The sequence below is a fragment of the Gossypium arboreum genome, chromosome 7, assembly GCF_025698485.1.
Source record: "Gossypium arboreum isolate Shixiya-1 chromosome 7, ASM2569848v2, whole genome shotgun sequence".
NCBI classification, from domain to species: domain Eukaryota; kingdom Viridiplantae; phylum Streptophyta; class Magnoliopsida; order Malvales; family Malvaceae; genus Gossypium; species Gossypium arboreum.
Window position 1 is genome coordinate 79,117,577 of NC_069076.1, and position 17,909 is coordinate 79,135,485.

General features: G+C 31.5%; 1 long non-coding RNA gene across 1 annotated transcript; it reads right to left on the minus strand.

Annotated features, from left to right (window-relative positions):
• Positions 1-10,542: 10,542 nt before the first annotated feature.
• Positions 10,543-11,640, minus strand: LOC128295261 (uncharacterized). Its single transcript, XR_008285608.1, has 2 exons — positions 11,578-11,640; positions 10,543-10,765 (listed from the first exon to the last, which is right to left on the minus strand). It is a non-coding gene; the product is annotated as an uncharacterized LOC128295261 (long non-coding RNA).
• Between the last annotated feature and the right edge of the window lie 6,269 nt (positions 11,641-17,909).

Consider the following 17,909-nt stretch of genomic DNA (forward strand, 5'->3'; position numbering starts at 1 on the left):
TAAATTAAATTAATTGATCATTGTGAATCCATTGAATATGAAAATTAAATATATTTTCTCACGATTCTTTTACGGTAAAGTTGCAATGACTTTAATGAAAATAGAATTGGGTTGAAAAAATTATTTAATTAAAATTAATTTAATAAATAATATTTATTTCGAGAATAGAAAAACTTGTATTGAGTTGATTAAATTATAAAATCCTGGGTTAAAAGTCTAAAAAGCACATATAATTGAACCAATAAATAACCACTCAACTTTACAAAGTCGACAGAAATATCCCTCGATCTACTAGTTTTCTTACCTCTCCCACGGGTCTCCCTAGGCTCAATCTGCTCGTCTACTCCTTTCGTCATGTCAATCGGTGCCTTCAGCTATTCATTTGCTTCAAATCCACCTAAGTCTGCCTTTCTCTTGAAAGTGAGTATTCATAAAGGAAATTCTCTAAGGCACTAAAATAAAGTAGAAGCAAAACTTAAAAGGCAAATAAGCAAAAAGCAAACAGAAAAGGCACAAGAAACTTAAGCACGCCACGTGTTTGAATAAATGCTCTTAAATATATTCAATACCTTTGAGTGAAATGATTACAAATAAGGGGGAAGACCTTTATTTATAGTTGAGCTACCCCAAATCCAACAGTACTACATCAATAGTTGAGATCAAAGTCTATCTACAATATGATATTCCTAAGGGATTTAAACTCTATACAATCTTATCCCTTAGGATTTACAATATTCACCATAGTAACTTTAGTTTTACTGAAGTGTTCCATTGGGCCACCAAGACTTCAAGTAGATGTGTTTCTCTATGTGTTTCACGAATCGCGTTAGTTCAAGTGGGTCAAATAAGTCCCATTTCATCAGTTGACCTCCATAAGATGTTATATGTGCATATGTACATATGTGCATATGTTACAGGCTTCGGTCCACAACTCATTACACTTCCATTACCTTAGCTTCACTTGCCACGAATTTTCTCAATTCAGTATGTTGAATTGATACCATTCAAGATAATGAATAACCTTTACCATTCCTATCTTTTACTTAGGCTAAAATAGAAATTTCTTTCCCTAAATTTCAAAGCTCAACTAGAATTTCTCATTTTGCTAAGGTTTGGAATGAGTAAACAAATAAAACCATTAATAAGTAATTGATTACAAGGTTTAATCTCATTAAAAGATAATGTTAAACTCGATAAAGATTTGCATTAAAGTTCTCTAAAAGAAGAAAATAAATCTTTAATGAATTTTTTCTTAATTTCTAGCTTGAATATCGATCTCTTATTTCTTGGAGTGTTCATGAGGTATATTGATAAACTTACAGGACCGTTTGATGTGACATCAATCTTAATTCACTTATAAGAGACAAGATTAGGTTATGAAAATTATCTACAATTTCAGAATCTAAATTGTTGACATATATAGTGAAATCTGAGTATTATTTTATTTGTCGACTTTACCCGAATGCCATATTTCATTGCCTTACGCCATTTTTAACAAAAATGGCCGACTGTCATTAATTAACGACAACTTAAATGCCATCTTCTTCATGAAACATGAACCATTCTTCTTCTTCTTCTTCGTTTTTGGCAAAATTATTGAAGTTCTTTCCTTTATTTTTTTTTTAAATGGCCATTCGCCATTAACATCTTTTTAATAAGTTCGAACTTCTTTTTTTTTTTTCAATGGAAGAATCCATTTTAAACTCTTATTAAGTTTTCGGTTTTTCTCCATACTAACTACGTCTTGGTAGTTTTCATCATTTAAAAAAAAAATATTTAACTTCCTTTTAGAAGTTGATCCACTTAAAAGTGGTATGCACTTATGGGTTTTTTTCTTACATTAAATAAATTTATAATCATTGGAGACAATAGTTATTGAAGGGTGAAAATCGTGTTTTAGTTATAACTCTGCACGATAGAAGATCCATTCTTTTGAAAAAAAAAATAATCATTAGATGACAAAAAGTATCCATCCTTTTAAACTGATCCTTTTCAATGAGAATGGATCCTTTGCCCCTGTGGACTACCCTCTTGCAATTTATCTTTAGAAACGATGGATCTTTGTGGGGATGAATTCTTTGCTTAAAAACACTTTGAAATCATTTTAGATTAACTAAAAATATTTTGAAATATATCTAATCATTTTATTAATTTTTTATTAGTATTTAAAATTTTGAGAATGGTTAATAATATTTCGACAAAATAATTTAAAAATAAATGTGTAAAATTTATCTTAAATGTTATTATATCTTGAAATTTTAACAACAATTTTTTTAAAAAATTAGATTTTAAAAATTCCCCAAAATCATTTACATATTTTGAAACATACTCTCCTTAGTAAATACGTTCCTTGAAAATTTAAGTTTCAAAATATTGCCTCATGGAATATTTTTTTTAAACACATTGAATATCAGTATAGAAATAAGCATATGCATGATGATCAACTCATTTGCATATTAAAGATAACCATTTAAAAGACATGCATATATGCAAATTTCATCTTACCCTTCATTTTTAGTATATTAAAAAGCGATTAAAGCAAGATATCAATGAAAGTGTATATCAAAAGTTTTATTAAAAAATATTTAAAGCATAATGGGAGAATAAAATCAAGGTAAAGACACATTGAGTAGCAACACCATAATCTAATCATTTAAAACAAAATTCAAAGTGAATTCTCATAAATAAACAAAACAATTTCAAAGAAAAGAATATGAAAAACAAAATTACAACTTCCATATCGTAAATAAAACATTATATTATTTCATATAATATTTTAAAATACAAGTCAAAGTTAAATTCATTTGACACAAATAATCAAACATGGGCATCCTTTTGGAATGGAGCACGTACATATTCATGAAAACTTATTTATATAATAAAATAGTTATTTTATCATATATAATTGAGAAGTTAAATTCAAAAATAATATAGATTTGTTGAGCAACATCCATTATTGTTTCTCAATTCTATGGATTTGTTGTATGCTTATTTCATAATTAATTTGAAATTCTTAAAAGAAGTTATGAATTTTAAAAATATATATATGTTTTATATATATTTTAAATATATATTATATTGAAAATCAATTACTTTATTTTTAAAGAATGCATTTCATCCTTACAATTTGTTGGTAATGCAAAAATATGAATGCTGTAGTCTGACAATTACAATATGACCATTGGAATATGACTGTTGCAATATGACCGTTAAATTTTTTGGACTACTTTACAACTTTGAGAATCTTATAAATATGAGGTTATTTCTTCTTATTTTTTACAAGCAACAAAATGAGAGCATCTTTCATTCTTCTCAATTCTTTCATCTTTCTTTTCTCTAAAACTCTGGCATCTTACTAAAATTACATTAGAGGAAATTCTGTCTACGAGATTAGATTTTAAACAGGACTATTTGCTACCCCTCCAACTTTTCCTGGGAATTGAACCTAAATTTTTTTTAAAAAAAAGTTATATTATTTGTAAATCGAAAGATTTTTTATTCTTTCAAACTCTCATTTAGTTTATGCTTATTTTGATCAAAGGACAAACATTTCTTTTCTTTGAACTTTTATTTATTATATCTGTTCTATTGATTGAACAAGTGATGATCCAATGGTTCTTACTCAAAGGATCTTTGGACTTAATTTCAAGGTTTTATTGAATAAGTGATGATCCAATGGCGCTAGTCCTGTTAGAGTTAGAAGAGAAACATCCATCTTTCATGGGCAAGGATCTAGGGTTAGTTAACGGAAATGAATAAGTTGGAACAACCTTGTAAGTCTATTTGTGATATAGAAATTGAAAGGATCTTATTCAAACTATTTTCAAATCAAAAAGAAAAATTATTGGAATTGATAAAACTCTTTTGATCAAAAGTGTATCATGTGGGAATTAATTGTTCATATGATTCTTTGGTAGAAAAAAAAAAGATAGAAATAATGGCATGTTGCTGCCATTTTTGAAATGATTAAATATTGTCGAAGTAATGTCTAAACCCAATGATTAAAGGCAAAGATAAAAGATCCTAGAACAAGGAAATTCCCTTTTCAATTTTCTCAAAAACTAGATTAAAATGAAGAATCGAAATAGATTCTAAGCAAGACAAATAAAAAAGGGTGTGATTTTTCTGGCCAAGTTTTTTGAACCAGCTTTAAAGCTTTATTTTAATCTTATTTCTGGATTCTCAAAGAAGAGCAATACCAATTGTTTTCCACCTTCATTATTTGGGTGTACGAATATTGAAATTCTGTGTTAACATTAGGGCCAACGTTGTAACACCCCATACCCAATACCGTTTCCGGAGTTGAACACGAGGTGTTAACGGACTTAATTCATTAATTAAACAGCTCATACAATTCATTTTAAAATTTCCAGACAAGCTGGCTAACTGCATCACAGTCGCTTTAAAAATCATATCTCGAGTTACGAAACTCGAAATCCAATTCTGTAAATTTTTCCTGAAACTAGACTCATATATATATCTACTAATTTTTTCTAGAATTTTGGTTGGGCCAATTAGTACAGTTTATTAGTTAAAGTCTCCCCTGTTTCAGGGTTCAACTACTCTGACCTCTGTGTATTACGAATCATATATCTCTCTGTACAGAGCTTCAATGACTATGCCGTTTGTCTCTAATAAAACTAGACTCAATAAGGAATCTGTACATATAAAGCGTGACTTCTAATTATCTTTGTAAAATTTATGGTGAATTTCCAAAGTCAGAACAGGGGATCCAGAAATCGCTCTGGCCCTGTTTCACAAAAATTTAAACATCTCATAAAATATAGCTCATATACCTGTTTCGCTTATTCCATATGAAAATAGACTCATCAAGATTCGATTCCATAACTTATTCATTATTTAATTCCATTTATACTATTTTTAGTGATTTTTCAAACTCACGTCACTGCTGTTGTCTGAATCTATTTTATGGTAAATTTTACCTATTTCATGGTTTCCATGGATTAGCTAACAATTTGACATACATAATACCAAATATGATCATGATTAGCCATTCCAATGGCTAATCATTACCAAGCATTTCTATTTCCATACCACTCAATAACCATATCATAAGACCATATATACAAAATGATTATAATGCTATACATGCCATACTCAAAATATACAAGCCATTATGCCAAGATGGTATACGGATAGTGTGAGCGTGCCTCCGACCATTTTCGATTTCCGAGCTGGCTTGTCAACACTACCAGGAATGAAAAGGAGGGAGTAAGCATAAATGCTTAGTAAGCTCACATGCAAATAGCAAGTAACATAACCATATAAACAAACATAAAATATCATTTGCATAATCATCACCAAGACATTCATATCACCTTTTCATTTATCATCTTACCATATTATTGTTATATCGAGTTTTCAACCCGAGGGTTAAGTACATACTTGTTCAAATTATCCATTTCACAACACTTACCAATACGTCCCTTTCATCTTGAGTATTCCTCCATTTGAGTAGAACTTTACCCGTTGAACACATCGGAATATAATTCGGATACATGGAAAGTTTGCACATAAGTGCCACATATGTAGCCAAGCTACCATGTAACCCGCCCATAAGTGAACTCGGACTCAACTCAACGAGCTCGGGCGTTCGCATCCATAAGTGAACTCGGACTCAACTCAACGAGTTTGGATGCCTAGTTACATCTCACGAACTCGGACTCAACTCAACGAGTTGGACGCTCGCATCCATAAGTGAACTCGGACTCAACTCAACGAGTTCGGATGCCCAAATATCCCAGTGACATGTCACTTGTATCCTAATCCATTCCTAAGGTTCAACGGGACCTTTTTCCCAATCATGTGTCTCAACCATCTTCTACGGAATGCCGATATCGATACTCGGTAGTATTTCATATTTTCCAAGTATATCACATAATTTGACATATTATCAAACAATTATCACAAGTATAATATTTCATAATAATTATCATATCATTTAAAAACATTAAAACATTTAAAATAATAACTATGTTACCAACATTTACATATGAACTTACCTCGTATGCTAAAATGGCTATTTTACCATTTCGTCCACCACTTGGTATTTTCCCCATTTTAGCCAATTTCAGTTTTCCTTGCTCTATCATTTAAAATATAGTCTAATTAGGACTCACATTATTCAAATTGACCCAAAATCATATTTTGGAAAAATTACAATTTTGCCCCTAAACTTTTGCATATTTACACTTTTGCCCCAAAGCTCGTAAATTAAAATTCAGCCTATTTTCTTATGTTTTATGACATGCTGATAATTTTTCCTTCTATGGCAACATCAAATTCTCACTCTAACATGTACTTATGACTATTAGGTATTTTTACCGATTAAGCCCTTTTGCTCGTTTTCACTTAAAACCGAGTAGCACAAGTTGTCTAACATAATTTAAAACTTCATATTCTATCATAAAACACCAAAATGCACAAATTTCACCTATGGGTATTTTTCCAAATATAAACCCTAGGTTAAATTATTGCTAGCATAAGCTAAATCGAGCTACTGGGACTCCAAAACGTAAAAATCATTAAAAGCGAGGCTAGAACGGACTTACAATCGAGCTTGGAAGCTTGAAAACCCTAGCCATGGTTTCTCCTTGCTATATTCGGCCATGGGGTTGAAGATGAGCAAAATTGGCTTTTAATTTTGTATTTTAATTCATTTTACCCCTAAATGACCAAAATGCCCTTACTACTAAACTTTCCAAAAATTCCATCCATGTCCAATTTTTGTCCATAGACTTAGAAATTGGTAAAATTACTCTTTAAGGACCTCTAATTAATAATCTAATTCAATTTTATGCAAAATACTTCTAGAACACAAGTTTTGCAATTTATTCAATTTAGTCCCAAATTTCAAATTAGGCACTTTATGCATAAAATTTCTTCACGAAATTTTCACACAATCATGCAATCATATCATAGACCTTAAAATAATCATAAAATAATTATTTCTATCTTGGATTTTGTGGTCACGAAACCACTATTCCGACTAGGCCCAAAATCAGGATATTACAACTCTCCCCCTCGAGGATTTTCGTCCCAAAATCTTACCGAAAAGTGGTCTTCACTTTTAATCTCATATTTGGTGTCAAGAACTTGCACTTAGACTGTACCTCCAATACATCTCTTCAATTTCTCATATGATCTAAAAGCTTACAGTCTCAACTCTCAACTATTCTTAAATTTTCAACCCTTCTTAATTTCCTATGATATCATGACATAAAACCCGGATCTCAACTTGATTTAATGGAGACCGGAATTCCAAGAAATCCAACAATCAAAGAGACCTGAAATTCCATGAATCTGATGAGTAGGAATTCATTCAATACAGATGTGATTTATAGATCTCGCCAAACATTTAACAATAGGATACATCACGTTTTCCTTTTTCCGCCATAGAAATAATTCTGATATGGCCTCAAGAATAATCCTTCTCATTTCCATCCGAATATCAACATTGACAAGGATAATTTTGATAGATCCCAATGCTTGGCTTTAACCCTTTAACAACTCCGATTTTATGTAACATCGGATGCTCTAAACTATCACATTACCTCACCGTCTTGAAACACATCACAATTCATACAACAATACATTCTTGAAAGTCGAAGTCATTGCTCAATGTAGACTAGTCTAGTTCGACGCTTGGTTACCAATATTCTCATCTATCCGAACTCTGTCAACATGTAATAAACTTTTCAGCTTTCACAAGATGGAAACCTTATCATTCGTAGTGACTTAAACTAATATTCAACTCTTTCTATTAAATATACACTTCTCGTTCAAACTATTTACTCTTTTATCCGTACAAAATGAAATTCTATTATCGACTTGGGAAAATAATCCGACATAATTGTCACATGAAATCTTTCAAATAAATAATTTACCATACCGACTAAAACTCGCTTTTATCACCTATGCCTTTATTGATGTCAAATCCTTACGAAAATTAGAAAAATCCCAATACTAAAATCACCACATTACCAAGATCAAATTAGAAGTATAGTCATATTTGACATGATTATCACGAGTGAATAACGTACTTGAACATGAGTCATAATTGACAAATTATGGAACAAAGATAACAAGAAAACCGAATAAAGAAATCCAAGATAGAGAAACCCGAATAAAGAAATCCGAATAAAGAGATCCGGGATAAAGAAACCCAAGATACGATACTATGCCGAGAATCGAAAACCAAATTCATAGAGAAAATATAGAATACCCGATAATTCTTCAAAGAAAGAAAGTCCAAAAGAAAACATCATTTAATCCCACTGAAATCAAATATAACAAGATCAATATATCTTCCCATACATATATATCAGATGAAGCATCAAGTAGAAGAAACAGAATCATAATATCATATGAATTCTCTCATCAATTCTTATCAGATGAAATGAAATAGAATACCCGATGAAATAGAGCAATATAAATTATAAACCATCAGACTACCAATGCTTTCATCCAACACCGAATTAGAAGACATTCCCATATAACAAGAATTTCTTCGAAGATCAATAGCCATAGAAATATTTACGAGAACGGGTGAACACATAGAACATCTCAAAAGAGATCGCTAAATCATCCGGTCATAACTGTCACACTCAGATAATTCACATTTGAAATATCATTTCCCCAACTAGTTCTGCCGTCACAAATTTCATATTAAATCATTCACTAAAGAATGTCATTTGAATAAATTTCGATTTACACTTTTCTCGACCTTGCACTTGAGTAATTCGATTTACCAAAGAGAATTCCTTCTCTAACTGGGACAAGGTGCATAATTCCAATAATCTTTATATCAATCCGATACTTTCGGCTCGACTTTACTTATCAGCTCATTTTCAATCTCGGATCATACTTATAATTATTCTATCATTGAACTCTTTGGGTTCTCAACCAAAACTTATTCAATACAAATCTCATGAAATTCCATTATAAGTACCACTTTGGTAAGGGGAGGGTTGTAGGACCTCGACTCGACTTTCTTATACATACACATATGACACAACTTCCATCATCATAGTAACATCATCAAAATCATGTCATTCATTCATGTTGGCTTACACCAATTTTCCTATTGTCCTATTTAGACAATATACTTATGCATACATTCTATGTTTTCTAGACAGCTTTATTTATCCATTCATTTAATTAAATTAATTCATGCTCATGACATTATATAAGGCCAAACAAACATAGAAATTTGCATCACAATCACAACTTTCATTTCGTGCATCATCATGTACATATCATTACAATCATACAATTCAGTCCAACAATTTAACATAGATAAGTTCATTTCATTATAATCCTTTATCTCATAAAAAATTGTATATCATTAACATTCATCAACATTCAACGTCCAATCAAGACAAGGACATTTTCATCCGTATTATGATATTATGACCTTTATTCATACCTTTACTACTTTCTATTTATTCCGTTCATCTTATCAAGTAAGCCACATACACTACATCGTATGAGCATTAAGCAAATATGGATATTTATCACAACATGAACTTTCATCTCACATATTATCACATATGTATCATAAACTTTTATTCATACTTTTCTGAACCGAGACTTATCATAATCATAATTTTACTCAAATATCTTCACATAACATTGAACATGGTCGGCACAGCTCGGTTGGAGAGTATCCTGTCTAAATAAGACGGTACTTATACGCGTCGGAAGACATCACACTATCACAGATCAGTGGCATGTATAGCTAAACTTTTACACATGCTAGGTTAGTCCGAGAACCGACTAAACCTGCTCTGATACCACTAAATGTAACACCCCATACCCGATACCGTTTCCGGAGTTGAACACGAGGTGTTAACGGACTTAATTCATTAATTAAACAGCTCATACAATTCATTTTAAAATTTCCAGACAAGCTGGCTAACTGCATCACAGTTGCTTTAAAAATCATATCTCAAGTTACGAAACTCGAAATCCAATTCCGTAAATTTTTCCTGAAACTAGACTCATATATATATCTACTAATTTTTTTCTAGAATTTTTGGTTGGGCCAATTAGTACAGTTTATTAGTTAAAGTCTCCCCTGTTTCAGGGTTCAACTACTCTGACCTCTGTGTATTACGAATCATATATCTCCCTCTACAGAGCTTCAATGAATATGCCGTTTGTCTCTAATAAAACTAGACTCAATAAGGAATCTGTACATATAAAGCGTGACTTCTAATTATCTTTGTAAAATTTATGGTGAATTTCCAAAGTCAGAACAGGGGATCCAGAAATTGCTCTGGCCCTGTTTCACAAAAATTTAAACATCTCATAAAATATAGCTCATATACCTGTTTCGCTTATTCCACATGAAAATAGACTCATCAAGATTCGATTCCATAACTTATTCATTATTTAATTCCATTTATACTATTTTTAGTGATTTTTCAAACTCACGTCACTGCTGTTGTCTAAATCTATTTTATGGTAAATTTTACCTATTTCATGGTTTCCATGGATTAGCTAGCAATTTGACATACATAATACCAAATATGATCATGATTAGCCATTCCAATGGCTAATCATTACCAAGCATTTCTATTTCCATACCACTCAATAACCATATCATAAGACCATATATACAAAATGATTATAATGCTATACATGCCATACTCAAAATATACAAGCCATTATGCCAAGATGGTATACGGATAGTGTGAGCGTGCCTCCGACCGTTTCCGATTTCCGAGCTGGCTTGTCAACACTACAAGGAATGAAAAGGAGGGAGTAAGCATAAATGCTTAGTAAGCTCACATGCAAATAGCAAGTAACATAACCATATAAACAAACATAAAACATCATTTGCATAATCATCACCAAGACATTCATATCACCTTTTCATTTATCATCTTACCATATTGTTGTTATATCGAGTTTTCAACCCGAGGGTTAAGTACATACCTGTTCAAATTATCCATTTCACAACACTTACCAATACGTCCCTTTCATCTTGAGTATTCCTCCATTTGAGTAGAACTTTACCCGTTGAACACATCGAATATAATTCGGATACATGGAAAGTTTGCACATAAGTGCCACATATGTAGCCAAGCTACCATGTAACCCGCCCATAAGTGAACTCGGACTCAACTCAATGAGCTCAGGCGTTCGCATCCATAAGTGAACTCGGACTCAACTCAACGAGTTCGGATGCCTAGTTACATCTCACGAACTCGGACTCAACTCAACGAGTTCGGACGCTCGCATCCATAAGTGAACTCGGACTCAACTCAACGACTTCGATGCCCAAATATCCCAGTGACATGTCACTTGTATCCTAATCCATTCCTAAGGTTCAACGGACCTTTTTCCCAATCATGTGTCTCAACCATCTTCTACGGAATGCCGATACCGATACTCGGTAGTATTTCATATTTTCCAAGTATATCACATAATTTGACATATTATCAAACAATTATCACAAGTATAATATTTCATAATAATTATCATATCATTTAAAAACATTAAAACATTTAAAATAATAACTATGTTACCAACATTTACATATGAACTTACCTCGTATGCGAAAATGGCTATTTTTACCATTTCGTCCACCACTTGGTATTTTCCCCATTTTAGCTCAATTTCAGTTTTCCTTGCTCTATCATTTAAAATATAGTCTAATTAGGACTCACATTATTCAAATTGACCCAAAATCATATTTTGGAAAAATTACAATTTTGCCCCTAAACTTTTGCATATTTACACTTTTGCCCCAAAGCTCGTAAATTAAAATTCAGCCTATTTTCTTATGTTTTATGACATGATGATAATTTTTCCCTTCTATGGCAACATCAAATTCTCACTCTAACATGTACTTATGACTATTAGGTATTTTTACCGATTAAGCCCTTTTGCTCGTTTTCACTTAAAACCGAGTAGCACAAGTTGTCTAACATAATTTAAAACTTCATATTCTATCATAAAACACCAAAATGCACAAATTTCACCTATGGGTATTTTTCCAAATATAAACCCTAGGTTAAATTATTGCTAGCATAAGCTAAATCGAGCTACCGGACTCCAAAACGTAAAAATCATTAAAAACGAGGCTAGAACGGACTTACAATCGAGCTTGGAAGCTTGAAAACCCTAGCCATGGTTTCTCCTTGCTATATTCGGCCATGGGGTTGAAGATGAGCAAAATTGGCTTTTAATTTTGTATTTTAATTCATTTTACCCTAAATGACCAAAATGCCCTTACTACTAAACTTTCCAAAATTCCATCCATGTCCAATTTTTGTCCATAGACTTAGAAATTGGTAAAATTACTCTTAAGGACCTCTAATTAATAATCTAATTCAATTTTATGCAAAATACTTCTAGAACACAAGTTTTGCAATTTATTCAATTTAGTCCCAAATTTCAAATTAGGCACTTTATGCATAAAATTTCTTCACGAAATTTTCACACAATCATGCAATCATATCATAGACCTTAAAATAATCATAAAATAATTATTTCTATCTCGGATTTTGTGGTCATGAAACCACTATTCCGACTAGACTAGGCCCAAAATCCATGATAAGCTATATTACTTTAGTCAACAAAGGGTCATACCATTAAGGGTTCTTCAAGGTTGTAACTTGATAATTATGTGTTGTGGTATTGAGTCTGAGTGTTTGGTGGAGAAATAGACATAGACAAGACTACAACAATGATTGAGATGAGACCAAGCTTGAGTGTATGTCTGATGTGCCTTGAATGGATCATAACCCAAGATGAACTTGAGACTGAAATGTCAAATAGATGCAACAAGGTTACTAAAGGTGTGGCTTTATGTCTATGAGGGCATCGACATAATAAGTGGGGAAGTGTAATGGTTTGAAATTTACTATGCTAGTTATCAAGGTTGAGCTTTCCCCAAATAGTCTTGAGTGAAATTAAAGTACAATAACTTGGAAGTTTGACTTTTTCAAATACCTTATAGTCCTAGAGGGATGTTGTGATGTAAACTAGGTAACTGATAAAGTTAGCTTTACAAGTAGGAATGTTTTTACTTTGGGTGGAGCAACTATTTCTTGTAAGTCTATTAAATAGACGTGTATGGCTTGTTCCACGATGGAATTAGAGTGTATAACTCTTGACTAGGCCGAGCAAGAGGTCGACTTGCTTAGGAATTTACTTGCAAAGATTAATTTATGGGAAAATGGAGTACTTTCTTTGAAGTATATGGGTTTGAAAGGAACCTAGCTGATCCACTAATCAAAAGGTTAAGTAGGAAAATGGTTATTGATTCATCAAGGGGGATGAGTCTTAAGTCCAATGGTTCAGGAATTCAAGGTGGATACCCAACTTAGTTCTCTAAGTTCAATATGGTCAAACAAAACCATGGAAAGACTCATAGTGTACATTCTACCTATTTCTATGGTGAACGATGTACATGCATAAGGTTGAATTTATTATTCTTAATGAATTCATACCCCAAAGTTTGGGTGGTCCTATTGAGACAGACTTAATGAATTATCGAATTTAAATTTAAGAGGATAAGCTTAATAAATGCTCTTAATGATTTCATAGTCTTGATTCGGATGGTCTATATTGAGATATACTTGATGAAATCACCTACATAGGTGTGAAGGACTAGCCACCTTCTATGAAAGACATTGGGCAATCTTTCTAGAGCACTTACTAGCATTTCGAGGTGTATTGGCTCAAACTTGTTAATCTATCACGAAACATCAATTGGATTTGATATTAGTCGTGTGCCATGAGTTAAATCCTATATTAACAAGTTCAAGATTTATTCACTTGTTAAAGAGAAGAATTATTCATTTCACTACGTACTAGTTCAAATCCACAAGATACTAGAGATTAAGTGGCTAATATTGTTATTTCTCTATTCACATTTTATCATTTTTCATGTTTACTAAAATATTCCAATTCTTTTGCATTAGTTGGGGAATGTTGGTAATGCAAAAATATGGCTGTTGGAATTTGACCGTTTCAGTGTGACCGTTAGAATCTGATTGTTGCAATATGGTTGTTAAATTTTTTGGACCACTTTACTTTTGAGAATCTTATAAATAAGAGGTCATTTCTCCTTATTTTTTACAAGCAACAAATTGAGAGCTTCTCTCATTCTTCTCAATTCTATCATCTTTCTTTTCTTTAGAACTTTGGCATCTTACTAAAATTGCATTAGAGGAAATTACGTGTAGGAGAATGGATTTAAAGTGAGATTATTTATGACCCTCCAACCTTTCTTGGGAATTGAACCTAATGTGATTTTTCTGGCCAAGTTTTTCCAATAAGCTTTAAAGCTTTCTTTTTATATTATTTCTAAATTCCTCTGAGAATAGCAATACCAATTGTGTTCCACCTTCCTTATTTAGGTGTACAAATATTGAAGTTCTTTGTTAACCTTGGGGGAAATGCCCATTACACAATTACATTGATCAGAGTGAATTTGCTTCTACGGCAGTAGTTCTTCTATGGCACAATGATTCTTTCTTTTATTTATGCTTGGTTTATTTTCCAGTTAGTGCTAACGATTTTGTTTTGCAATCATTTTTTTCCAATACAATTTACATAAAAAAAAAGAAATTCAATCCAAAATTTAAAATTCATGTTCTTTTTAGCCCAAATAAAAATCTATTAAAATAACCAAAAAGGATAGAAAAAAAAAACAAAAATGCCACCGAGCCCATGCCTTAATGACAACATAACTCCTTGAATAAGAACACACCTAAACATAAAAGAAACATATACATACCTCAACATGAAAAACAATAAGAAATCGCACCATAATAACCCTCCCAAACAAAACCTTAAACACACTACCTTAAAGAACCTAAAAAGCAAAAGTACCAAAGAAAAGATACAGTAAAAGCTCTCAATAGCGATAGCCACAAATCAATTATGAAACTATTATACAATTTTGAAAAAAATGAAAAACATTCTTCTATACTCTACACCACCTTTTATGTTATTTTTCATCTTCCAAGTTTCATAAGAATCAATATGATTTGTCTTGCATCTTTGTACCTTATGTTGTCTTTGGTCTTCCCCTAGACATTCTCTTTTCTTTGCTTTTATCTACCATCTTTACAAGCATCATTCTCTCATCCATATCTGTATGGGCATATGATCTTTTATTGACATACAACTAAATAACAACCTATGAATCTTGTTTTCCTTCATTAATGGCTTCCCATATCTCTATTTCTTTTTCAAAATGGATGAAAGAAAAAATAACATTTGAGGATTTTTGCATTTGGTTATGGTAGGCAATATAAAATACCAACAAGTATAAAAATAAAAGTTGGTGGAGCTCACCATCTTCTTCATTTTTCTTACCGTCCACCATAGTTAAGGATTTAAGAAAATTTCAAAATTTTCTTCCTACCATTCGACTACTAATTAGGTAATGAAATCAAGTCATTTTCTTATAATTTTTATAGATTTCTGACTATGAAAGCTTAATTGAACTAGCCCATGTACCTAATTGATAAATTGTTAAAGTTTTAGTAAGTTTTCATTTTTGATTAAGTGATGAATTAGGTTTGAAATTAATACATTTTAAGCTTAGATTATGGAAAGAACTAGATTGTAAAGTTAATCTAGCTTAATAATTTTGTTACATTAGGGACCAAATTGAATACATGTAAAACTTGTCATAAAATTATGTCAGAAATAGAAAAAATAAGGTCCCTAATGAGAAAATACGAAACCATATTTTATTTCAGGGCTAGAAATCAGAAGTTATGTTTATCTCGAGTCTAGGGACTAAATTGAATAAAATGTTAAATATGAGGGGATTAAAAAAATGAATTTATATTGGATCATGCATATCATGGCATATTCTGAAAATGTTTGGTATTGATTTGTTAAATAAAATAATTGTATAGGTCAAGATTTGGATCAAAGTAAAGCTAATAAGGGAAAAACTAAATTTACAGATTAATCCTTGAAGAATGCACTAATTTCATATTTTGAATAGGTATGTTCATATGAAACTTACTATCTCACTTTGTTTTATATGTTTACTTGTGTTTAATTCGAAATATATATGTTTAAATATAGTTGAAATACTAGTAACTTAGACATATATTGGCTAGTAATGGATTGAATTGAAATATTATCTGATGAATGGCTATTACGTAATAATATAGGGTACAAATGTGAAAATTTGAATGATTACATGATATGTAAATAAAAGATGTAACCATTTACAGGGTGTGATATGTAAATGCGAACAATTACAGAAATGATATTGAAATATGTGAAATTAATGCCTGTGTGAACTTAATAAAATGTTACGATACGATTGAAATGCCAATATGGCCATATGCACTCATGTAGGAGATTCTTACAGATTTTAACAAGATCCAACATTTTTTGCAGATCCTCGGGTATTATATGTCATAGGTTTAGCTTGGACAAGTAACTTGATTTGATTTGGTATAGGGTTAGCATATATGAGTAACTTGATATAAATTTAGATCGGAAGAGCAACTTGCTATGGTGTAGTTTACCAGTGTATCTGAGTCCGTTTTACTATGGTTCCATCAGGCGAAACATTATAAATGTAATTGGAAACTTGGATATGTGAGGACATGAATTTGGTAACCATTTTGATATGTCATTGAAAGGATTTATATAAAAATGGTATATCCTTATGAATTGATGTTAAAATATGCTATTGAAATGAGTTATGTATACTTGGTACAATCTTATGGATCATTGATTGAATATGTCATTGTGATAGGTTATGTGAAACTAATATGAATTGGTATGTTTTTTACTTGTAATGCCTAATGATCATTGATATATATTTGGTCACCTTGTTGACATTTTAAAGTGCCATATTCTAGCGAAGTAAGCATATTATTTTCCATTTGAACTTACTTAGCATTCTAAATGCTTACTCTAGTTGTTTCTTTCCCTTGTAAGTCGTCACATTGTGGAGCTTGTCGAGCCAGATCAACAAGAAACACACACTGTCAACTAGATGGTAGAATTATATTCATTTTGAGTCTAAACATTGTGGCATGTATATGAGGACACCTTATTTTGCAAATGGTATTTTTTTTATGGTTATTTACTTGGATATGATGAATATGGTTAATCTTGTGTATTATGGTTGCCTTGTGACTTATTTAATGCATGATATTGGTTATGTCAAATGTCAGCATGAGTGATGATCTTAATCTTGTATGATTTGGCATGTTAAAAGCTGTAAAGTGAGTAGTTTGGTTAACTAAGTGGATGATTGGTTTGAGAATGGTATATTTGGATGTAATGTTGGAAAAATAGTTAGTTTATGCTTGTTTTTGTTCATATCTAGGTTATATGAGTTATTAATACTCAAATTTCTTAGGTATAAATGTCATAAGTTTGAATTGGTATAGATTAGCATGGAATGATAGTGTTTTTAATTGTGGATAAATGGAAATGATATTGCTTATTCATGAAAATGGTTTTGGGTTGAATTAAGTTTGTATATTGAACTAGCATATGTGTGGGAATAATCATTTTGAGGTCTTATAGCCAACCCTTTCTGCCTTAAGTTAACTTGAAAATGTATAGAATGAGACATAGTGGATTATTATGAATGTTACGACTTCACTCCCTAAATGTTGTAACATCATACTATCTTGTCTCGAATCGAATCTATAATGTTTGAAAGTTTTATAAATTGATCCTTAAGTTGAAAAGTTGGCTATTGTCTTCAAGGTTGCAACACCACTTATTAGATGTCGCGATGTTGAACCCTAATGTCGTGATGTCTATCTAGTATAGTTTGGAAAACTTTGGAATTTGGTCATTGAATAGGGAAACTTGTATTCTATGTTGGAAATTGCGACATTGAACCATTAATGTCGCGACATCAACTTGAAAAATTT